Below are 22,955 nucleotides of genomic sequence, written 5' to 3' on the forward strand. Positions count from 1 at the left end.
AGACCAGCAGCCCCACCTATCACCGCAGAGGAAAAGAGAGAGGATAGACAAAGTGCTACTCCTCCTGCCTGTTCTCGGTACAAGACTGGAACCCAGATTTTCTAGATCACCACAGAGAAACCTCCTTTTTCTAGCAGAAGAACCCACCCAGTTTAAATCTTTCACTGCATTCCTTCTGCTAAACCTTCCTGTGGTGCAAAGCCAGCAGAAGGAGGTGGGAGGGATGGAAAGGTGAAGGTTTTGGAGGAGAAGAGCTGAGAGCTGGTATTTACAGTGATAATGAACCAGAATAAAAATAATAACCTTCAGGTCTACAATACCCAAAGAATTGTTCATCACTCAGAGGGCACAACTAGGCCCAAGGACCCTGTGCTCCACGTTGTGCAGGGCTTTTGTCTTGTGGGTTCTGTCAGTCAAAAATCCTGGCACCAGAATTATTGGTATGGTATGAACCATATGTAGCTTGATTATAATTCAGAGTGATGGAACAGAGCAATCAGGAAATAGCCCAAAATCTGTAATTTCTTCTTGCTAAAGGCAAAATGAATCTTTCCATGTAATTGGATCCAACCCCAAAGGCATAGCCAGGAGTGCTTTTAACTTTCCGAGAAAGAAAAATTGGTTAACTGGAGTGGCTGAGCTGTGTGGGTGCTGAAGTTTGTGTTGATTTGTTTGCTGGTGGTTCTGAAACCAGAATAAAAATGAGAGTTTGGATTAAGCCAAGCTGAGCACGTTTTTTTCTCATTCTGTATTCACAGCAAATCGACAAGCAAAAGATACAATTTTTTGGCTGAGTGAATGATGTAGCTTAGCTCAAGATCAAATGTTTCATTGCTCTGAACTCTTCTTTATAAACTGGATATGCATACTTACTTGCAACAGAGGGAAAATCTAAGCACAATCACTGCCTAATTAAACCAGGAGTGGCTGCTAGATATTATCTGCCAGGAGGATGAAAGAGGTCTTTGCATCTGGTGCTAAATTAATTTGGAGGGACCTGTTAGGAAAAGTGGGACAGGACTAACATTTTATAGATTCCAGTCTCCAGAAGGGGTTGTCTGTATCTCCTTTGCCTTAGACAAGTTGCTTGAATTCAGCCAAAGTGGCCCCGTTTCTCATATGTCCAGGAGCTGAGAGACTCAGAAGCTCAGAAAAAACCTGCACTGCTTTTATTTTGCCATCTGTGCCTTGCCTCACTGCATACAGCTCTTGTGTTTGAACTTTTGGGGATTCTTCCAGGAAGCCTTACAGCAAGTTCTGGCACCAGTGCTTTCCTGTCCAAAAGGTGGCTTCTTGACCACTATGGGCACCTCCAAGGGAGAGGGAACTGTGTCATTTTTGTGCTGCCTTGCACTGGCCTTTAGAGGTAGAAGGAAAGGCACAGGTTAGTGCTAATTGAGATGTGGCCATCTGTCAGACAGAAAACATGCCAAGGCCACCTTGTGACTTTTTTATACAGGACAGAACCAGCCACTGGTGAAGTATTTAGGTGCTACAGACCTTGAATGGAGTCCGACAAATATCTGAGATGATAAAGGTTCCTCTTGGATGTGATTAAGGATCTCCTGAGCTATCTAGCACCTCACTTTAAGTGCCTTTTCATCCACTGTGAAACTGCTTTGTTGAAATCAGACACTTCTCTGGAGCTGAGTGCCATGAAATTCGACCCATTGTGGATTGCTCAGGCACCCAGGATGTAGGGACCTGTATATAAGCATGGTCCTTTCTCCAAAAATCTGGTACTTCAGGTAGCCAGGACAGTAAAAGCGGGGTTGGAGGCACCTAGTCCTGTAGGGGATCTCAGACCTGGATTTATATCTGGGCATGCTAATGGGTTAAATTAATTGCTGATAGATAAAGTTAAATTAAATTGATTGCAGATTGTCCCATTGAGCTGGTTCACTCCCTTAAAGATTTTTGGGCACGTGAAGAAGCCCTGGATCACCCAGGCAGTGTCAAAGGACTCAACACAAGTCATCTGGGGGAGGTACAACTCTTGGGAGCAGTGTCTGGAAGCAGGAGGATGCTGAGCTGAGCCTTCCGTGTCTGATTCCCACCTTGGCAATTATGATTTAAGGAGAATGCCAGACTCTTTTCTTGCTGCCTGCAGCCTACACAGTGTGGGTGAAGCCCCATAGCTTAGAAGCCTCAATAGCAGCTGTGCACAAAGGACATGATGGGTTCCAAATTCTCCATCATCCTTCAGATTTAAACGAGCCAGTGCCTGTCCTGTAACATTAGAAAAATGCTTTGGTATTGGCAAAACCAAAAGAAAATGCCTTTTTCTTTCTGCACTAACAGGCTGTGAAAATAAAGAGGAGTTCAGATTTCCAGTTCCAGTCTCCTGCTGCACCTCCCATGCTAAGGACACAAACCTACTGCTCCTCAGGATGCCTGACAAGAGCCTGCAGACCTGTTAAGGCATGGAGGCACTGACAGGACCTGCCCTCAGTGTTGTCTACCCAGACAGACCATGGAAAATGGCTGGACACGACAGGAGAAGGTCCTGAACATGAGAGAGAGCAAGAATGAGAAGCTGGTGAAAATTGGAGATAGCTCCATGAGAAACAATCAGATTTCCCTGGTGGGGAGGAGAAAGCTACTGATATGAAAGCTTGTGGAAGGGCAAAGGTGAGGAGACAGGTGAGAAGGATAGGACATGGTGGTTTGTAAGCAGTGTAGCTGAGGAGAAATGGCTCAAATACTGCACAACATTGCACTAGATCCACTAAAAGAATTAATCCATCTGGCTGAAAAATACCTAGCTGCCAGGAATCCTCATTGAATTAACTGATTGAATTGCAGAGGGGAACATAAATTTATCTTTCTTATTAATTTCCCTTTGCTTACCTGTCTTTTATATATGATGAGTGAGGGTTCTTTTCACATGGAGTACCTGTTAAAGAGAGAGGACAGGTTTTACCCAAAGCAGATGTCCTAACAAATAACCCTAGAGGTACTCTGGAGATTCTCTGCATGTCCTGTGTGATGCAGAAAGCCTAGGAGCTTGTGTTCCTAGTGCCTTAGCTCCCAAGATGGCATCCTGCTCTGACTATGGAGATGTTTTGAGGCAGACATGCTCCACTTGTCATAACTTAGCCAGAACTTCCAGGCTCAGAGCACCGGGATCTGTACAGGAAAGTTCCTCAGAAGCCTCAAAGACCCCTATGATTCCAGGGGGGAAAAAAGGCATGATCTTGGTAAAAAAAGCAGATTCTTGTCTCTTGCCTTCCTGTTCATGGGAAGAGGTCTGGATGCCAAACTCCTTTTCCTTTTCACCTTACTCATCAGTGTCCCAAAAAAACAGACCTCTTTTTCCTTACAACAATGAGGGGATCACCTACAGCTTGTTCTCTGCTGGTCTCTTTGCATATTACAATATATATTTGTGTATATATAGCAGAATTTTGAGATCCCTTCTCAGAAAGGAGATCTATAGTGGAAAAGGAAGATATTTTCCATGTAAAGACAATGTTAAAGGTAGACAGGGACATGTCGGGGCTCTGGTGTTCAAGAAAAGTCTCCCAGCTGAAATCAGCGAAGAGTTGTGCTTCCAAATTAATTGCATGCTTCTGTCCTTAGCATCTGGGCATGGAATCAAAACTGGTGAGCCAACAAAGCAGCACTGAGCTGCTCCTTCGAGCAGTCACCATCAATAACGAGAAATACTAGGAGAAGTACTCTTTGAAATTCAAATCACAGGGAGCATCATTTAAAAAGGAACTCAGGAGGAGCAGAAATACCATGCACCATACATTAATTGTCATGCATGTGACAAAATCTTCAGCGTTGCTGTTACTTAGCAGCATTAAATTTATTCCCAGGTTATTAATACCATACCAGGGATGAAGTAATTAAACTGGCAGCCCATTTCCTCCGAACTGGAGGCCAGGCCTTCAGCTGGTGTAAATCAGAACAGCTACACTGCAGTGACTTGGTTTTACAACCAGTTGGGAAACAGAGCCATTTATTCTAAAAAGGGAGAGCTGAAAAAGAACTCGAACCTTTCATCACTTCATGTTGTCCCTTCTCCCCCAGAGTGAGGGTAAGCAAGCAGGGCTAAAGTCACTGCTCACCTGGAACCGCTCCCAGAGCACACTGCAAACAATCTGTTCCCAGCAGATTTAACAGATTAAATTTGGAAGGTTAAATATTTAGTAACATGCTAGTGATTTCTTCCAAATGGATACACCCTGTATGCTATTCCTTTTATACCCAAACCTACCAGAAATACTCACAGATCTGTTTTGACAGAAATTAATTGGGTAGGAAAAGAGCTGATTTAGAGTTCATCACCCTTTCCTCCCCTTTCAAGCCCTCCAGCTTTTTGCCTTCCTGGCCACATTTGGATACATTCCTTCAGTCTGACCCAAGTTCTTAAGCTTCTGTGGCATCCCAAACTGCCAGAGGTACTAGACATACATCATCTTATTGTGTGGTTGCAAAAAATGTGTGCATGTTCTACAGCCATCTCTTCCAGATGAACTGGTTTTGCCTTTTTTTTTTTTTTTTTTTTTTTCATTTCTTAGGTAGAGTTTTATACCCTTCTTTAGTCAAGGCTGAGTTTTGCAGGCACCATCTGGCCCTGAATTAAAAATGGCAAATTTTTCCATTAAAATTGCTTTTCAGCAGAAATTCTTTGAGGTTTTGGGGGGGGTTGTGGTTTTGTTCTCTCTTTGTTTTCAGCAGGTGTTTGTTCTCATTGAGAACTTTGGCTTCCAAAATGAAAATTTGGCCTTTCTCCTCAATGTTTAGGTGTTGCAACTCCTCACTTTTTCATTTATGGAAAACTGCAGTGTGTAAGGGCATATATTGTTTTGGGGCATATTTTTGGAAGAAATATCACAACTTCTGATTAAGAACCCTCCATATTTCACAGCTCTTTCCACATTCCACATGGAGCTATCCAGTTAAAGATACTTTGGATGAATAACCCAATACTTTTGAAGTCCAAATATCTGTATTTTTGGTACTAGATCATTGCCAATCTTCTTCTTTCTTCTCCTACTGACAAAATGACACTATGTTACACCAGTTTTTATTGGTGTCTTGGAAATTTTTCTTTGCTTGGTTAGTACAGATTCTCTCTTTCACAATGCCTTGTCTCCATTTTAAATGCCTCTTACCTGCAAGCAATTAGTCTGCCAGCTTTATCCACCTCTTGTAATCTACCTATTCTATAAATTACTGGAATCACTGGGACAGAAACCCTCCTCTTTCTTACATTTCTGTGTAATGCTTACAGGGGAGGCAGAGAGAATCTAAGCTTTGGGATTTACAGCAGTCACTGCTTCATAATTAATGAATGATAATGATACTGAAAAGGTGGCTTTTCCCTCTTTTTTCAGTCCAAAAATCTCCTTTCCTCCAGGGAAATGCAGCACAGGGTCCCATAGGGAAATTTTCTCCTGATCACCAAGAGGAAAACTTAGAGCAAATTATGCTGAGCATATAAAATGCAGAAATGAGTCCAGGCTGCTTAAGACAGTTGACAAGGCAAAGCTACTGGATCCAAATTGTTATGTCCAGCACATTCTAACCTCAGAGGTGGTCAGTCAAAGCTTTGTGTGATACTCCTATCACCTCAAACTATTGGAATTTCCAACTACAACACACCTACAGAGAAGGCAAGGAAGAAGACATTCGCATTTTATGTAAAACAGCTTCAGCTGGGGTGAATTGGCATGGCTGATGTGATTAGACTGCTTTTCATCAGAAAGAAACCCTAAGGATCCTATGACCCATGATCCTATCCTAACTCTACTTTTTGAAAAGTTTAAAACATATGAACATTAAGCCTACTGTTACACTTAACGAAAACAGAAGTGTGCCCATATTCTCATTTTTTCATATGCCAAAAGACTTGGATGCAGACTGCAGAGACTGATTTCAGGTATTTTAGTAATGGTTTAAGCTTGGTCCATCTTTCTTCTCTGTCTGAACATATCTTCTCTCATCATTATCATTGCTTCATATTTTTGTGGAGGAAGCTGAGGAAGTTCAGTGGAATAATTGTCTGGGATGCACTGAAACCCAAATGTCTCATTTTTAGGGCCAGTTAAACAGGTGGGATGAGAAAGTATTCAAGCATCTTGGAAAGATCCTGAGGAAATTGTTGTCTTCCATCCCTGAAATCTGAACCTCCAAGGAAAATGTTTACTGCAAAGGCAAATTTAAAGAATGCTGAGGCACTTTGATGGCGTGTGTGCCTTGGCCTTTCTCCTCCCACCACTGCTTTGCTGCTGGAGAGTGTTATGCCTTGGCTTCTTCAAACACAGATTTTCCAAGTGTCTGAAGTATCAGCTGGAGTATTCTCCTAAAGTCACTCCCTAACACTCCTGCCTGGGTAGGACACAGTACTTCTCCCATTGAAGGATCATGAGTTTCTCTAATTCCCTTGGACTTGAGGGTCTGCAGTTTGCTCCAATGACCCTTGAGCATAGTTTTGTTCCAAATGTACTCATTGGGGAAGACTATTGTGTTCGTCTCCAGCCTTACCCAGTTGGTCCTCTGGCATTTCAGTGTTAAAGCAAACTTCACCAAGGGAGGTAAGTTAATTTTCAACTGTATGTTTCAGTATTTCCAGGCCTTGGCTGAAGTCAGAATTTCAGAGAATCATAGAATCACACAATAGTTGGTCTCCAAAGGGACCTTTAAAGGCCATCTAGTCCAACCCCCTGCAATAAGCAGAGACATCTTCCACTGGACCAGGTTGCTCAGAGCCCCATCCAGCCTGACCTCAAAAGTTTTCTCTGAGCAACCTGTTCCAGTGGTTCAACACCCGCACCATAAAAAATTTCTTTGTTATACCTAATCAGAATCTCTCTTCTTTTAGGGCAGATTTCTTCAGAGCTTTATAGTTCCTAAGGAAGAGCAAAAATCACTTCAGTGAAAGCACAGGCTTGATGTGTCTGGAGAGGCTTTGGAGGAGCTTCCAGGCCAGCTGAGATGCTGCTGGTGGACATCAGATCTAAAGGCATTGCTCCAGGAATTAATCTGGCCCCTGAGCAGACTGTAGGATGCTGGCACCAGCCCTCTCCAGGCTGGGAGATGGTTTCCACTGGGACACCGAGAGCTGTAGCTCCCAGCTGACCCTATATCTGGGCCCAGCAAGAAATGCAGGGCCTCAGAGAAGCAGCAGCTACAGCACTGTAACCACAGTCACAGCATTTTGTCAGAGGTATGGACTTGTTCTCACTGCTGGGTGAAGTTAAGCTGAAAGCTGACGTTGAGGCTCCAGTTGTTCCCTGGAGTTGGGACTGCCCTGGCCAAGAATGGGAGGCTGTGCCAAGGCAGCTGCTTTCTCTTCCTCGCCCTTCCCACAGGTCCTGTGTCTGTCCCAGGATGGATGCTGAGCAGGGGCAAGTGGAAACACTCAGCCAAGTGCTAAATATTTTATGCTGTTGCCTGATTGATTTTAAACTGTGCTTACTTGGCAACGCCCCTCAGGACGGGTTATGTAAGATTGGACGTGTTTGTTCCTGATGCTGGGGCCTGTAAACCCCTCATGTGCTGGCAACAGCTGAAGAGCCTGCATTTAAAACTGCAGCACTGCTTGGCTGCCAGCTCTGCCCTCCACCCCCACTGTGGCATGGCAGTGCCACTGTCCCCAGCAGTGAGGTGCACAGTGGCCAAGCCTCAGCTGCTCAGCTGCCGTCCTTCCCCTGCAAGGCCGGCTCGAACAAGGGACATCTGTGTGTCCATACTTGTGTTTGTGACCTCTTAATATCTTCTTGGGTGTTTCCCCACTTCAGGGAGCTGCTGCTGGTTTGCTTTTCAAGTGGCAGGTACTCCACTGCACTAGGACTGGGTGAGAAAAAGCAGTGCAGGACTCCTCTTGGGACTGCAGAGACCTGCTGCTGCAGGATTCGCTAAAATCACCTTCACATGTGATGAAGAGTGTTTCAAGCCTGTGTGTACTCAAAATGATGTTCAGTAGGGAAAAAAAGGCCAGGTGGAGAGAAAACCTCCAAAGATCCCTTGTCAATACCACAGAGCTTTGTTGGTTTAAGATTTGCCTAATTATCTACAATAACAGGGAAGGAGAGAGACAAAACTATGCAACCCTGGTGAGATCAGCTGTTGTCTTGCCAGATTTTCAGAAAGAGCTTCTGAGGAGTCTCAGAGAGGAGAAAGGATGGCAATAGCAAACATGGCTGAGTTGCAAAACAGCAGCTTTGATGTGTGAGATGGGAAAAGCTTATTTTTTCCGTAAAATAATGTACTTTTCATTGCACTTTTTCACAGTCCAATCAAAAGGTGAAGGACCAGCCATTACAGCCAGCAGCATGGGCCAGCATCTCAGCTGCAATGGATGACAGAGTCTGTCAGTCAGCCCTTGGGGTACAGCTGCTTGCTCTTCCCAGCACACTGCCAGAAGTGCCCTGGCCAGACAGAGACTTTGGCAGCCCTCAGCCCTTTGCACAGCTGCAAGGAGGAAACAACAGAGCTTTCCCAGCCCCTGCAGCAGCCTACATCACCCTCTGTGCATTTCTTTTAGGTTTCTAGTCACAGATCCCATCAGAGCTATGGAGAAACCTGGAGCTGCTGCGGGCAGTGGAAGTTTTGCTCTTGACCCGCCCATCCACCTTTTGTCATTACTGGTCTGTTTGTACCCTGGGAAGAAAAACTTCAAAGAACAACTGTTTCCAGCTGGTGGTGTGAGATTCCATTAATGTGTGCTGTGCTGGAGTTTGAAGCTCCCTGGCACACTTTAAATTTCTAATTGGCTGTTATCTCTAAGGGGAACCTGACTGGGCAGCTGCAATCTGATGGCACTACCATCAGGGAGACAAGGAAGGGCCAACTCTGCCTCTTGGTGAGACAGTTTTGACTGTTTAGGAGATGATGAGAAGGATGGGGAGGCTTCTTAAACTTTTCTCAGTAGCTCATTTCAGTAATTGAGACTGGTGCTAGCTGCATACTTAAGCAGACCATCAATCTCAGCTCTGTATGCCACCAAATCTCTGGAAAAAGGGGAGAAGATGGGCTAGGCTGGAATAATAAATCTGCCCTAATCATCATGTTAAGGGCTATCTTCATGGGACTGGTGTTATAAATCTGGTTATAAAGAAGAAACTAAATAAGGAGCATTGGGGGGAGTCTTATCCATGTCAGGAAGTATTTTCTGAGTTGTCTCAGTATGAGGCTAAATGTATCTGTTGAAACATTTTAGTAGGCAGAAAAGTCATTTTTTGACAAGATGAAAATTTTCCCACCCCATTTGTGTTACTCTTTTATTTTTACTTCATATGCTGTATTGGGCAATAAAGATTTTCAGTCAATTTATTTCCAAATTAGTTCTTTCTAACATTTGCTCTCGGGGGGGGCTCATTCTTTCAGCTCTCTTGATCCTCAGCTCGTGGATGAGGGTCAAGGGATAGCAGAGTCTTCAGCACTTCTCTGGAAGGTGATTAATCCCATGCAAAAAAAGCATTGCTTAAAAGCAACAGGAACCCCAGCGTAAAAAGAATTAATACTTAAAACATCTGAGTTGTACTGACTGGATGAGGTGATGCCTTCTGCTCTCCAGGGACCACGTTAGAGCTCTGGCTATGTCCATCTCTGTGTCGTAGTCCACTGAACAGGAACCAGGATATCTTTTCAGGCCCTGCAGGCATGGGGATAGCAACCGCTGCACAGCCCAAAACCTGCTGTGGATTATCTTCCAGGTGCACCAAGGTGGGTGTGGCTGGGGTCCCTCAGTACCAGCTCTTCTCCAGCTCCTGGTCCTCCTACCCCCTGGAGTGACTTGGAGGAGAAATGAGGACAAGCTATTAGCTTCATAATAACTGTTCCCTTCACATTCATTGTTTTTAGACATACACCATTGGATTTTTGTGTTGAGGGGGTTTGAAAAGCTATTCACACGAAAGCAAGCATCTGGAATAAAAACATCTCCAAAGAATGCCTTTTGCATGCTTCCCACTAAGACAGCAGGATTTGTACTTAGCTGCAGGACCTGGCTGGCATTGCCTCCAGCAGCATCTGCCCCAGGTAGACGCCTGGAGCAAGAGCTTCTGACTGACAGGAGCGGCCAGGAGAGCTCGAGAGGGTGCTGTGACTGCAGAGCTGCTGGGTGAGGCTGATGGGAGCTATTTCCATTGGGCATGAAGGGGCAATTTACTTTTTAATTTTTTTTTTCATATTTTAGGCAATAGATATGCCAGGAAAAGTAGCCTGATTGCATGAACCAGACTCATCCCAGAGGAATGGAAGGGGCAAAAGAGGTTTACTGTATTGTGGAGCAGAAGTAGTAAACACAAGGGCAAGTGGGATATGTCAGAGAAAAATCAACAAAACATCATAAATTAATGTTCTTGGGAGGCCTCTGGGTAATTGGCAGCTTTACTCGATCTATATTTTTTTGGAAATGTAGTAAACAAAGTCCCTCTACAAAGATCCCTCATAATATCCATCAAGGCTAAACTGGGGCAAGCACTTCACATATTCACAATCAGTGGGGAGTAAGGGTCTGTTTTCAAAGAGCAAGATCATTGAAGATGCCTTCCCTTCTCATTGACCTGTGCTACCCATCATATTCACATGGACATGAGGAAAAACTTGAGCAGTGGAATTGCCAAGACTGCAGATGATACAGAATTACCTAGGATGGTGATGGGGATTCAGTGAAGATTGGGGAAAAAGGTTTCCAGAGTAAGTTGTCTGCAAAGTGGCAAAGGAAATCCCGTGTCAAATGGAAGGAAACTGTATCATGGAAAATAAACCTTACAATACACAAATTGTGCATTACTGTTAACACTCACAATGCAGATTTAGAGTTAGTCTGGAGAGCAGCACTGACAGTGCTACCACCTTCCTCAACATCAGGCATCCTCCCTGCCAGTCAGTCTTGTATTTTGAAACACCTGTGGTCTGACAATAAAGCCAAATTCCAATCGGCATGTGTTCTGAATCCCTAGCACAAAATTCCTGACACTGTCCTCTTGCCTCTATGAACATCTTTGCATCTGCTAAAATTTTTAAGATTTGGCCATTTTTTCTTACAATCCTGTGTGCCCCATTGAACAGGTTATTCAAAAGGCAAAGAAAAGACCAGGGGTAAGCAGCATCCTGCCTTTTATCAAAACCTTTCTTTTATGTGGGATTCTTGTATACACCTCCTGACCAGTGTGGAATTAAACATCCCATCTTACAGGTTGCCTTTCATTTTCATTTAATTTACACGTGGTCCTACAGCTTCTCTTTTATTTCCAGTGCAGTGTGTCCTGAATACATCAGTTTTATTAGTATGGCCTGCTCACATAATCTCACAGTCTGCTCATCATCTTTGTCCTAAAGAATTTCATGATCACAGCCTGTTTCTTGCAGTACCGATAGAAAACCCTCTTCATCCTTTCTTTGAGAAAGGATGCTTTGTTTTCCACCTTCTTCTTAAGAACCAAAGAAAAAAGAAAGGGAGAAAACCTACAAATTCTCCTTATGGCATTCTCCTTTTCCAACAGTTCCATCACTGTGTGCTGCATTTGTTGTCTTTCTAATGTATCCCTGCAGCAGGATGATGCTTCTTCGCCAAAGTTTTGTCCTGTCTGTTCCCCACTGTTTATACAGTTATCATTAAATGTTCCTGTCATATCTTAACCTTGTTGGTTTTTTGTTTCATCTTTCCCAGCTCTCTGTAACCCACTCTCACCTCAGCACACAGCCATTAACATACAGAGCACGGCTGCTGCTGTTGTTCCTCTCATTATTACCATAATGGCTCAGGCCAGAGGAGAGAAGCAGCTTTAGGCACTGTACAAATAACAGACAATCCCTGACAAAAAGAGAAAGCTCTAGTGTTGTTCAAAATAATAATGAAATCACTCCTGTGAGTATCCCTGCTCTTCCTTTAAAATATTCATTTTTAGCCATTGGAAAGCTACTATTAAATGCAATATGTTTTCCCTCTATTTTTTTGACAGAGTGTCCTGGGTATAGAGGCAAGGGGGTAGAGCTTTTAGCCCTGTCTATTCTATACCATGCACTCTCTTCAGAAGCGTTTTTATTTGTTTGGTGGTGAATACCCACCTTTTGTGGGTAAAACTCTCTCTTTTGCACACTCTTTTATTAATAATGTTGTGGTTATTGCGGTTTTTCAGTGAATTTGGGTTCCAACCTATAATTTCTCGCAGTGTTCCTCTATTATGGGAAGAAGCAGGGGGGAAAGGGGAGCAGCTTGAGTGGGTCTAATTTCTCAGCTGGATTTTAAACCAGCCCACAGAGCTGACTATTGTGCATTATTTCTTCCTCAACACCTCACTTTCCAGCTACTTTTAGTAATGGCATTGGAGCCACAGCAGGTGAATCCCCATGACACTTCCCTTGCATTGTTTCCTTTCTCCTTTATTCATGTAGGGGATTGGCTCTATACTGAGCCATTTCATAGAAGTTTGGGTTGGCCACTGTGGCATAGAGGAGCAAGGTTTGGAGCTTTGGATGGTAGTGTAACATTGGGCTGGCACCCAGGGCAGACCTACAGGACCAATAATAAATCGTGAAATAGGAGGGAGCATAGCAGGGGGGTGGAACCAGATGCTCCTTAAAGTCCCTTCCAGCCCAGACCATTTTATACCATGATTCTGTGATTTCTCAGTGTGGGAGCTGGAGGACAGAAGTGCAGGTGAGAGCTCCATGGTTCTCAGAGATGCGCTCACCAGAGCAGGATCTCCTGGTCCTGGATAGCAGGAATTTGGTCCCTCCATGCCTCCTCACATCCCAGCTTCATCCTCCTTCTCCAACATATCACCCACCTATGAGCAGGCCAAGGAAGTCTTAAGACTCTTTTCCACCCTAAACAATTCTGTGAGTCTGTGATTCTATGATAATGGACATTCAGGAAGGTCCCCAGTCTCTCCTTTGCCCTGGTAATAGTTCTGGGAGGTTATTGCATTAAAGCTGTTTGAGTTTATTGTCATGCATTATAATATTTCTTTGAATAGGGATGGAAGAAAGGGAGGGACACCATGGTGAGGGAATTTAAGGATGTGGAATTTTCAAAAACTGGGCTCTGTCCCTAGTTCAGGAGGTATTCTCTGGCCAAGACAGCACTCTTCACATCTTTAGGATGATGATAATATTCCTGGCTGGTAGTGGAACCCTTAATTGATCAATATATGGAAGACACTATGTTAATGCAAAGTTATTGTCCCCAGAAAATAAAGACATGCTAAAAATAGCGTAGTACATTTTGATAACACCTTTGTTATTTTCTTTTTATGTTCAGTTCCTTTGAGTCTGTCTTTTTTCTCGTTAGGAAAGCTTAATTACCATTTTCACTTTCATTTCATTACCGGGGCCAGGTTTTGGTGCTCTGTAGGCAGCCACTAATTGTTCAGTCCCCACATGAGATGAAGGCTTCTTGGAGCAAGGAGCACTGCAGGTATGGATGGAACAGACCCTGCTCTGGATGGAGGCAGGGAATTAGAAAACTTTTCACTACAAGGCAGAGCTCTAGGATCCCAACCATAAAGAAAGGCAAAGGTTTTCTGAGGTAGCTTTCCCTGCTTTTTAACGCTATCAATTTGGACCAAAGCTCTTAAACTGCTTTGTTTTTCTATTGAAGCAATCCTGGGGCAGAAGAAGTGTCCTTACATCTGTGCCCCCAAGCTGCTGGATGCCCATTTCTATAGGTTCCCATATTAGTGTGCCTAGCAGAGAGGCTGTACGGAGGCAGGGAAGAAGCTGACTGAGGAAATTCAACCTCCGGGTGCTCCTCCACGGGGCACGACAATGACCAACGGTAGAGGGTAAACAGAAAACACCAAGCTCTCCATCCTGCCTCCCACTTTTTTTTTAAAGTATATTAATTTAATATAAAACTATATCTAAATAATTTTATGTACTTTATATCACATTTGTATAAATAAATTTTATCATATTTTTATAATGTTATATGAATTTTACAGAAAACATTTCTGAAGGTCTGTGAAGGTTGCAGTGGCAGAGGAGGTATTTGGGGAACAGGGCTGGAGGAGGAAACACCAAAATAATGAACAGGAGGAAGAGGAGGAACCAAAGCAGAAGCAGGAAGAGCAGAAGGGCTACCCTATCCTCCTGCCAGCCTGTTTTCCATGTTCCTTCTCACCAGATAGGCTGTAGGTGTGGGGTACACCTGGTACCTTGCTAACACTGTTTTTATCAATAGCAGATTCAAAAGTAAAGTAACAGGCTTGAATTTAGGAGACTGAACGTGCAGCTTGGCTCCTCTGCTCTGGCTGGGAAGGGAAGTCCAGCCTGATGGGTGGAGTTACGTGTTAAATGTAAATAAGTAAGGCTGGGAGGAAGGCTCAAGCTCTGTACACTGCTTATCAGCATTAACACTTCCCCCTACCATGGCTCATATTTCCAAGCAGCAGCATGAGGGATGAAAAGAGAATTTAGTGGGATCAGGGCACTGTCATTTACCTTTTGGACATGGCCCCTGCTTATTTACCTAGTGCTAGGGGCTGCCAGGAGCATGAAGACTGTGAGACTCGGAAGACAGCCTTTGTTTCAGCATTTGAGACAATCTCTCCCAAGTTCATTGCAGTGGGCACCTCTTGACTTGGAAGTCCCCAACAGCTTTGGGAAAGAGCTGAGCTAAAGGAGGTTTTGGGGGTATGATACGCCTTCCCTTCATTTTCTTCTCAGTGTTGCCCCGGGACAGTGTTGGCACTGGAAGCTGTCAGCAGTGGGATGAATGACCTGTCTTCATCTGACAAACAACACCATGGAGTTTTAAGAATACCATTAACAATTATGTGCAGGCAGATGGAAGTTTCCAGCCTGGAATGCTCTGTGCTGAAGAAGCTGTGCGAAGCAGTATTGTCTGCATGTGAATTACTCATGGTGTGAATAAGTGTGGCTGAGCATTGTTCTGCACACAGAAAGGCTGAAAACTTTGCTCCCTCCAAGCTCCTGCAATTGGTTTGGTGATAAGGGAGCATATTAAAGCTGTCACCTGGTATTCCTGGCACATCTGAGGGCTCATATTGCAGTACAAAACTCCCTGGGGAGGGAATGGATGAATGGGCAGATAGAAATGATCAAGGAATCTGTGATTCACATGTTTGAGGCAGGGTTCTCATTTTGCTCGCTTTGTTCTCTGCTAGACGTTTGTAAAGATAATTCTTTCTGACGATGAAACCTCCTTTGACATTTCTGAAAGCTCCCACACCCAGAGCTCGTTCTGATCCTTGGCTTTTAGAGGCAACCACAACTATGCTACAAATGAATGAAACCCTGCAGATCTTTAGATCTCTCCAGTGACCAGAGCTTTAAACCTAGAAGCCCCTTGGACTACGTATAAATGCTTTTGCCTTATCCCAGAATCGGCTTCTGCAAGAACAGAAGAGGAAGTGTTTGTCCAAGCACTGGTGCCTCTTACAGTGATGATATAAATTAATTTCTAGCACCCACGGGGCTCTCGATAGCCAACAGAAGCTGAGTACAGTCTACCTGAAACAGATGGAGAATTTCTCAGCTCCTGACTCTGCAGAGGCAAGGAACAGTGCTTCTCTCAGTGCCTTTAGCTGTGTAACTCCTAGTCCTGGGCTTGAGTCTGGTTTTTCCTCAGCTTGGGGGTGAAACCAGCTAAACTGCTCAGTATTTCCAGAGCATAAATCCAGCAACGTGGTTGGGAACAACTCTGCAATTGCAGTGTCAGTTTTTGAAAAGAAGAAACTCTTCTGGTGGGCTTTCCCTTTTCTGCTTGTGTGTTTTGTTTGCTATTTGTTTGGGTTTTGCTTTGCTTTCTGATTTTTTTTCTATTAAGATAGCTAAGAACTCTTTGGACTACTGCCCTCAATATGGCTTCCCAAAACTGGAGCATGGACTAGGTTCTGGAGTGTGGTTTTCACCCTTGACCCTCAGAGCTGCTCTTCACCTCTGGCAGTGTTTTTGCTGTGACTTCAGTATGTTCAGGATCAAACCCAGAAGCAAAATGGAGAAGGTTGAGACTATCTTTTGGGTAGTAGTGCCTTCGAGCATACCTCCCTCCAAATAGCCTGGCTGTTTTAAAAAAGAAATGAACCAAAGTAGGACTGAAGTAGGAATTGGAGGAAGTGAATGTGGATTTTCCAAGCCTCTGCCAGGGGAAGCAGCAGGTTCTGCATATTTACTGATTACAGTGTGCTCTACATCCTAGGAGGGGGCATTCAGAGCTGAAGGTGGGCGTATTTATTGTGTCTGGTTCACAAATCAGCATGAATAAATATTAAGCAGCGGAAAGCAATTGGACTGCTGACAAGTTATTTTTACTTGCTTACATGCAAGAGGAGGGAGGGAGGGAGGGAGCCAGGCTGGGCTGTGAGCTCTGCACGGGTACAGAGGGGCTGAGGGCTCGGTGAAGAGCACCTTGGAAGGGACAGAGAAGGATCTTCAAGCCCACCTCTTAAGTGAATGGCCCATATGGGACTGAAGCCATGACCTTGGCATTATTAGTACCCTGCTCTGACCAACTGAGCCAATCTCAGGGTCATTTGTCGCTGTAATGAATAAATCAGGCTCTGGATCCATGGGAAGCCTTGGGAATTATTTTTACTAGTTTTTGTTTGTTTTCTTTTGGCATCTTTTCAGCAGCAAAATAAATTATAAAACATCTGTCAATACAGGAAAATTGTAAAGGAGTCAGGTTTTGGGTTTTTTGTAGTTTGTCTAACCTGAAGAAAAAAAGTCCTTCCATTTGGATTACATACACAATGTATGGTCTTTCATTGTGCTCTGGAAGGATTTGCTTGAGGAATACAAAATATTACATACCAACTGCTTGTGATAAATTTAATCCTCTCCCCAGCAGCAGCATTAGGGGCCTAATTTGGATTTACAGCAAAGCCTAGATAGCAATTTTTTTTAGTGCAGCAGCATAAAAAGCCCCTCATGTGAATGAGAATCAGACCCGTTGTGTCCCCAGAGGTGTCAGAGGACACTTGTGAGAGCTAAGAATTTAATTCCCTAACATCTTCATTTTCTTAAGGATGCGTGGGGGTATTGTCAAATCTGAGGCTGGGCAGAAGAGCCCCAAAACATTTCAACTCCAAATCAGTGACTGGGAAGATCAGTCAAGATGTCTGGAGTCCTAAAGCTCTTTCAGGGAATAGGAGGCAGTGACTTTTCTCCAGGATCCCTGCCCCATGCCCAACAGTCTTTAGTGGATCCTTAACACAAGGTCCGTGGGAAGTTGCAGCTTCCGGGAAAAAATGAATTTTTTTGAAATGTAGAGCAACATCTCCATGTGATTTGCCAGATCCTTTCTAAATGTGTGTGCAAAGCCCACAGGCCACCACCTCCCTGATCCCACCTGTGGCAGGCTGCAGTGACTGCAGAACCAAGCCCTGAGATCTGCTCTGCTGTGCTGGGAGTAGCCAGGCTCTGAGGACATTCTGGAGGCAAGACTTGTCAGGAAAGGTAATTTTTTTTTTTATGGGAGCAATTCACAGAGGTGAATAAAAGGGACAAGGGTTTTAGAGCTCCCAGGTCCTTCTTCATGTGTGAAATAGGAGCAGCAAGAAACAAGCCAGGGAACTGAAATTTAAAACTCTGGACACTGAACATCAGGGCCTCGATAGAGATATTGTTTTTACAGCACTTTATAATTCTTATCCCCTCCTCTCAGCTTACAGCTTCTTGTTAAACCAGCAATAAATTACCTGCCGCTCTCATTTTCTCTCTCCCTGTCTTTCCCAGAGGACTGAATGACTTTTTTACTTCTCCTCATGCTAAAAATGTTCCTCCTCCACTTACTGGTACCAAATGCTTTTCCTCACCCAAGGTATCGCCAAGTTAATGAATCAAATTAAAGCCTAAAATTAAATTGAGCAGTGATTCTCAGTTTGTATTTAGGGCTGCAGCTTGCATGTATAACCTAGACCCAAAGATAGAGGTGTGTGTGCCTGAAAATCAGCTTGTTTCACACTGCTTTAATAAAATGTACTATGCTTAAATTGACTTTGTGCCACCCAAATAAAGCAGGCAGAATTCCCATGGTGATAGAGAATTGGCAGCCATACCGGGAACTTTTCCTGGCGCACAGAGCTGCTCTGTGATTTTTGGGTTTGTGAGGTTTTGGTGAGGGTGAGTAGCCCCTGGGGGGCTGCGGGTTAGCCCTGCACTGCCAACAGCATGTGCAGAGGGTCTCATTTCCAAACGTGGTCCTTTTGAACCACAGATTTTAATACCCACCGCTGGATCCATCCCACTGTCACTTCAGGGGTTTAGCCACTGGGCACAGGTGAATGAAGTGCAGAGCATCCCTTGGCTCTTCCCACAGATCAATGGCAGAAGGAGGCTCATGTTTAAGCCAGCCTGTCTGGAAGGATCTGTTTCTCTTCATTAGGCCAGAGCTGTTGATTTGAATACTTCCTTCAAGAGATTTGTTTTGATTTTTTTTCCTTTCAAAACAAACTTTTAGGGACAAATATATCTCTGTGTGTTTAAAATAAATGAAGAGCACTTAAAGTGAGGAGTCAACACCTCATTTCAGTTAAATCAAATATCTCTGCTCACTGAAAGTATTTGAAGGAGCCCGATGTTTCATTTCAGAAATCTTAAAAATATTTCTACAATTATTATTTTGGTTTAGCTACTGAACTGGAAAAGTGATTTATTTGCACAGCTCTGATTAAGGCAGAAAGAAACTTAAATAAGTACTTTGATTAATTATTCTATTCCCAGCTGAACAGAAGTGGGAATTCTAAGTCAAAGGAAAGTATTGCTTCTCTTTTCTTCACCACTTTGGTAAAAGGCTTTGAATATGCATGTATTCCCTTCCACTAGGGTAAGGCTTCTGCATGCTGCTGGGAGCTGCTTCGTGACATAAAAGTCATTTACATTTCGTCTGTCCCAGGTTTCAGTGGTATATTAATATTAAACAAAAATAATAGCATTGCTTTTCCACACTCACCCTGTTGTTTTCCACACCTCTTGCTCTCATTTCTAAATGTTTCATTGGTGTTGTCCTGCATGGGAGTCTGGAGCAAGAAGGAGGGAAATAAAGGGTGCAGATTTGAATACTGATAACAGTTCAGCTGAAAATTGCAATGTTTTGGTTAGTAACAAAAGTGATTCTACTTGGAAACGTGCCCTATGCTTCTCTTTCCTGCCGTGGCCGCAGGTCCCCTGCTGCACCCTCTTGTCCCCTCTGCAGAAGGGGCAGGAGGGAATCTCTCAGAGATGTGCAGCACACATGGGATGGGGAGAAGGGAGCAGGGGGATGCCTGGGTCAGGGAAGTTTTTGGAAGCTTTTTGGGGGTGGCAGGAGGAATCAAAATGTTACATTCAAAAGATGTAGATGAAGAGCTCTGCCCAGCTGTTGGCACAGCTGGCTGTGCTCGCCCATCGTTCTGCCTGCAGGCACCGGGGTTCATCAGGGAAACAAGAGTCCGTCTCTCATGCAGGAGTGCAAAGGCTCTGCTTGCCTCCTCCACTGTCTTTAAAACACATCTCAAATGACAAATGGTCAATCGATACAGGTATGGCTTTCCATTTTTTTTGCTCAAAACATTGATCAATAGATGTTGCATCTGTCTGCTGTCGAAGATGTGATTCACTGGGACTCTTACAAAAGCGGAACCGTTCTGAAGTCATTTCTATTCTCCTTAAATTGCATTTGAATTTCCCCTGAAGCAGCTGCTCGATGCTTGACCATTTCTCAGAATTAGAGTTTTTTCCACACAGAAAAGTGTCTCAAAGCCCTGCACTCCTTTCTGGCTCCAATCTCAGTGATATTCCTGCATGTGCATAATTCCACATTTTTAGTGGCTGGATCCAGAGGAGCAGGATGTTGTCACAGAGATCCAAGAGAGAGCAGAGAGTTGTCAGGAAAGAAACCACATTATTATGGCTTTTGTTTTCAACATTGACTAGCCAAAACTTTTTTGGGTGGCATGAAAGAGCTGCTTACACACCTCAGTGCCTGTGGAGCCTTGTCAGGAGAGCAAATTCCCTGCTTACTGCCAAGCAGTTCTGCTGCTTTAACACTTACAGGAGCAGGAATAGCATCATTTTCCTTGAGATTGTTGAAAGTAGGCATTGATAAGTACTTGGCAAGAAAAATGCCACTTTATTTTCTGGATGTGATTGATAGAGGGTGACTACAATAAGCCTCAGTTCTCCTCAAAGAGAGATGTCCCTCCATGTCAGACATGCAGTGAAACCAAGGCAACAAAATGAGAGACAGAGGTGGACGTCCTGTGTGAGCAGCTCACAAATCCTCCTGATCCATCCTCCTCACCTGCCAGACAAATTGCAATCGTCAGGCACCAGGCAAATGTGACATTTTGTGACACTGAGCACCCATAAGTGCCCCTCACACAAAGGAGGTGACAAGAAAACCACAGACTGACAGCGGTTCGTTGCATCCCTTGCAGGGATGTGGCCTCACGCTCCAGTCTTCCTTTCCAAAAAAACAAACAAGGGAGGTGCTGTGGTTTTATTTGAGAAGCCCAAGAAACAGGCCACTAATATCCCATAGGTAAAGAGGATCTCTTATTCACAATAAAAAACTCACCACTAGACCCCACACCCTTTCCTCACCACTCCCTCAGCGCAGGGAGGCACACGACGAAATGGTGATGGGATCAGATGGAGTGACTGGCTGGGTATAAATGGACAAGTACTTTAAATAGTTGAGGAAATGGGCCCATGTGGTACCTTCTTTTAAGGCACTGTGGTCCTGCACATCATTAAACCAGTGTATTTTGGCAATTCCACTGTAAATTTTGAAGGCTCCGACAACTACAACTCTGACAATTTTTACACCACTCAGGAGCAGGCTGACCCGACCTGAGATGTGCTTTGTGTTTCTGCTGGTCTGCTTCCTGCCTCAGAGCTGGGAAAGTAAACAGGCTGAAGAGTGAATAGACAAATAATTCTGAATTTGGTACTGATCCCTCTGGGTCTTTGTGCTGGTGATGCGCAGATGGGCTGACAGGCAATTTCAGGTTCAGTACTGATCTCTGCAGACCTCCATAAGCCAGCTTGCTAGATAAATAATTCCAGGTTCTCTGCTGATACCCCTGAGTAAACAGATAGATTCACTTTCTGGCCCAGTCCCTCTAGCAGGCCAGTGGATAAGCAAACACACGGACAATTCAGGTCCTGCTGTGAACTCTCACGTCCTTTCAAATGTAGCTTTTGGATGTGAGCAGATCCTGCTCTTCACCCCCCTCCCTTTGCTGAAGTGGGGTTGCAGCTTTAGCTAGCAAGTTTGATTAAAAAAGCCAAACTTTGTCCCATCTTGTACTAATGTAAATCAGCCATGCTGAGAATTACTGCCTTTATTTTAAGAACTGCTAATTTTTAGAAAGGTCTGGTTGAAAATGGAACAACATCTCCTCCATTACTTCTGGCTCTCGTTTAAGAACTCTTTGAAACAATAAGATGGTGTACTTGCAGGAATTTCCCCTTCTATTTAACACCCAAATATAGTGATGCTATTAATATGAGACATCAGATTCAGTTTGCTATTTTGGGGTTTTTTCTGGGTTTTTTTACTACCCTCTTCTCTTTGGTGCTGTGGAGGAAATCCCTGACTCTTGCCCCAGCCCCAGCCCATCTTTACAACCCTGGCTGATTTGAATCTACCTCCTTGTCCTTCAGAGCTTGGCTCAGCACAGTTTATGACTGGGGAGCCCCAACAGCCTCCCAAAAGGTGTGATCTGCTCCTACTGCCCCATTCTTTTTTCTTTTATGTTTTCTTAAAGAATATCTGTTCTTTTTTTAAAAAGCTAATGAAAAACATTTCACTAAGTGAAAAAAAATCCAGATTATTTTGGCCTAGGACTGTGGGATCTGTGGTGACCAGTGCATGCTGCAATTTGACCTCACGCTCATTCCTTTTTTTGTCTGTGAGGGATTCCCTGCATACATTTATCAGTCTCTCTTTTGGGAGAGAGAATAATGAGCAAGACAGAGTTGTAGTACACAGTACTTTCTGGGATATTTCCTGAGATCCTGACTCCAAAGGTCTTGATTCAAGAGGTTAATTTAACCAGATTTGGATTGAAAAAGAAATACCTAGAAAAGGTGAGGTCTTTTCTGTGTCTTCTGGATTTGTGGCATCCAAGAAACCTCCTTTTCGTGCCTGATTCCCAAGGCTTAGCTCTGTCATATCTTGACTGTAGGGACTGGGTCTTTGTGAGAGAGACTATCAGATGAGTTTATTACATACTGGTGATGCAGTGAAATTCAATTAATTTGTTTGCTCTGCTTCCCAGAATGAGAAGTAGACATGGCATAAATGTGAATGATGCCACCACTCTGGTTCCCTGTCAGCAGATAAATGCAATCTGATGATGTTTCCAAGTCACACTGTCCTTCCTTGCACACCCCTGGGTTCTGTGATGCTGCAGACAAGATGGGAGGATGCTCCACAAACACACCTTCCCTGGCAGAGTGCTGTTGGGTTTGCATGGCTTTGATGGAGAGGTTATATTTGTGTCCTGAGAATACCTGCAGGAGGGACCATGAATGGAAAGTCAAAAAGCTGCTGTGTCCTTGGCTGAGGATTCTGGCAAGTTTAGCAGGATGACACCCTGCCTGGCAGTGTGGGACTGGTGTATTACTGATGTGAGGGGGCAGGGGGGTGGAGAGTTCCGAAAGAAAATCCCAGGAGGAGTCGGGTGGGAAAGGTCATCACTGAAATTGTTTTACTCCAGCTGTCAAATTCTCCTCAATAAAGAGTATCTAATAGCTTTTTCCCAGAGGAGTGGACATCTCTGTTCTTAGATTCATCCTAAAGGGGATGGCTTGATAGCTTTGAGAATTGGCAGTCCGTGACTTCAAGGTATTTGGTACAATTAAGTCCCTCTGCAGTCCATGAAGTACCACAAATGCTGCAAGTCAGTCCAAGGTAAAAGTTCTTTTCCCTTTTGTTCAGGTCCTTTTGTAACAGAGAAGGTGGTGCTGGCACCAGGAATTTCCTCCAGTTTTCTAGCTTTCCATTACATTTGCTGTTTTGTCTGATGTTCCTTCTCTTT

The 22,955-nt window shown here is 44.0% G+C and overlaps 1 long non-coding RNA gene across 2 annotated transcripts in view; it reads left to right on the forward strand.

Annotated features, from left to right (window-relative positions):
* LOC108445620 overlaps positions 1 to 9,288 on the forward strand; it is a 13,098-nt gene extending 3,810 nt beyond the window's left edge. The window contains exons 3-5 of one of the 2 annotated variants that reach the window (XR_001860557.1): positions 2,302 to 6,548; positions 6,836 to 7,180; positions 8,248 to 9,288. This is a non-coding gene — a long non-coding RNA (uncharacterized LOC108445620). Of the gene's footprint in view, positions 1 to 2,301; positions 7,181 to 8,247 lie in introns of both variants that reach the window. The other variant, XR_001860556.1, reaches the window with a different exon arrangement.
* Positions 9,289 to 22,955: the final 13,667 nt, after the last annotated feature.

The sequence above is a fragment of the Corvus brachyrhynchos genome, unplaced genomic scaffold (assembly GCF_000691975.1).
Source record: "Corvus brachyrhynchos isolate BGI_N302 unplaced genomic scaffold, ASM69197v1 scaffold101, whole genome shotgun sequence".
NCBI lineage: Eukaryota > Metazoa > Chordata > Aves > Passeriformes > Corvidae > Corvus > Corvus brachyrhynchos.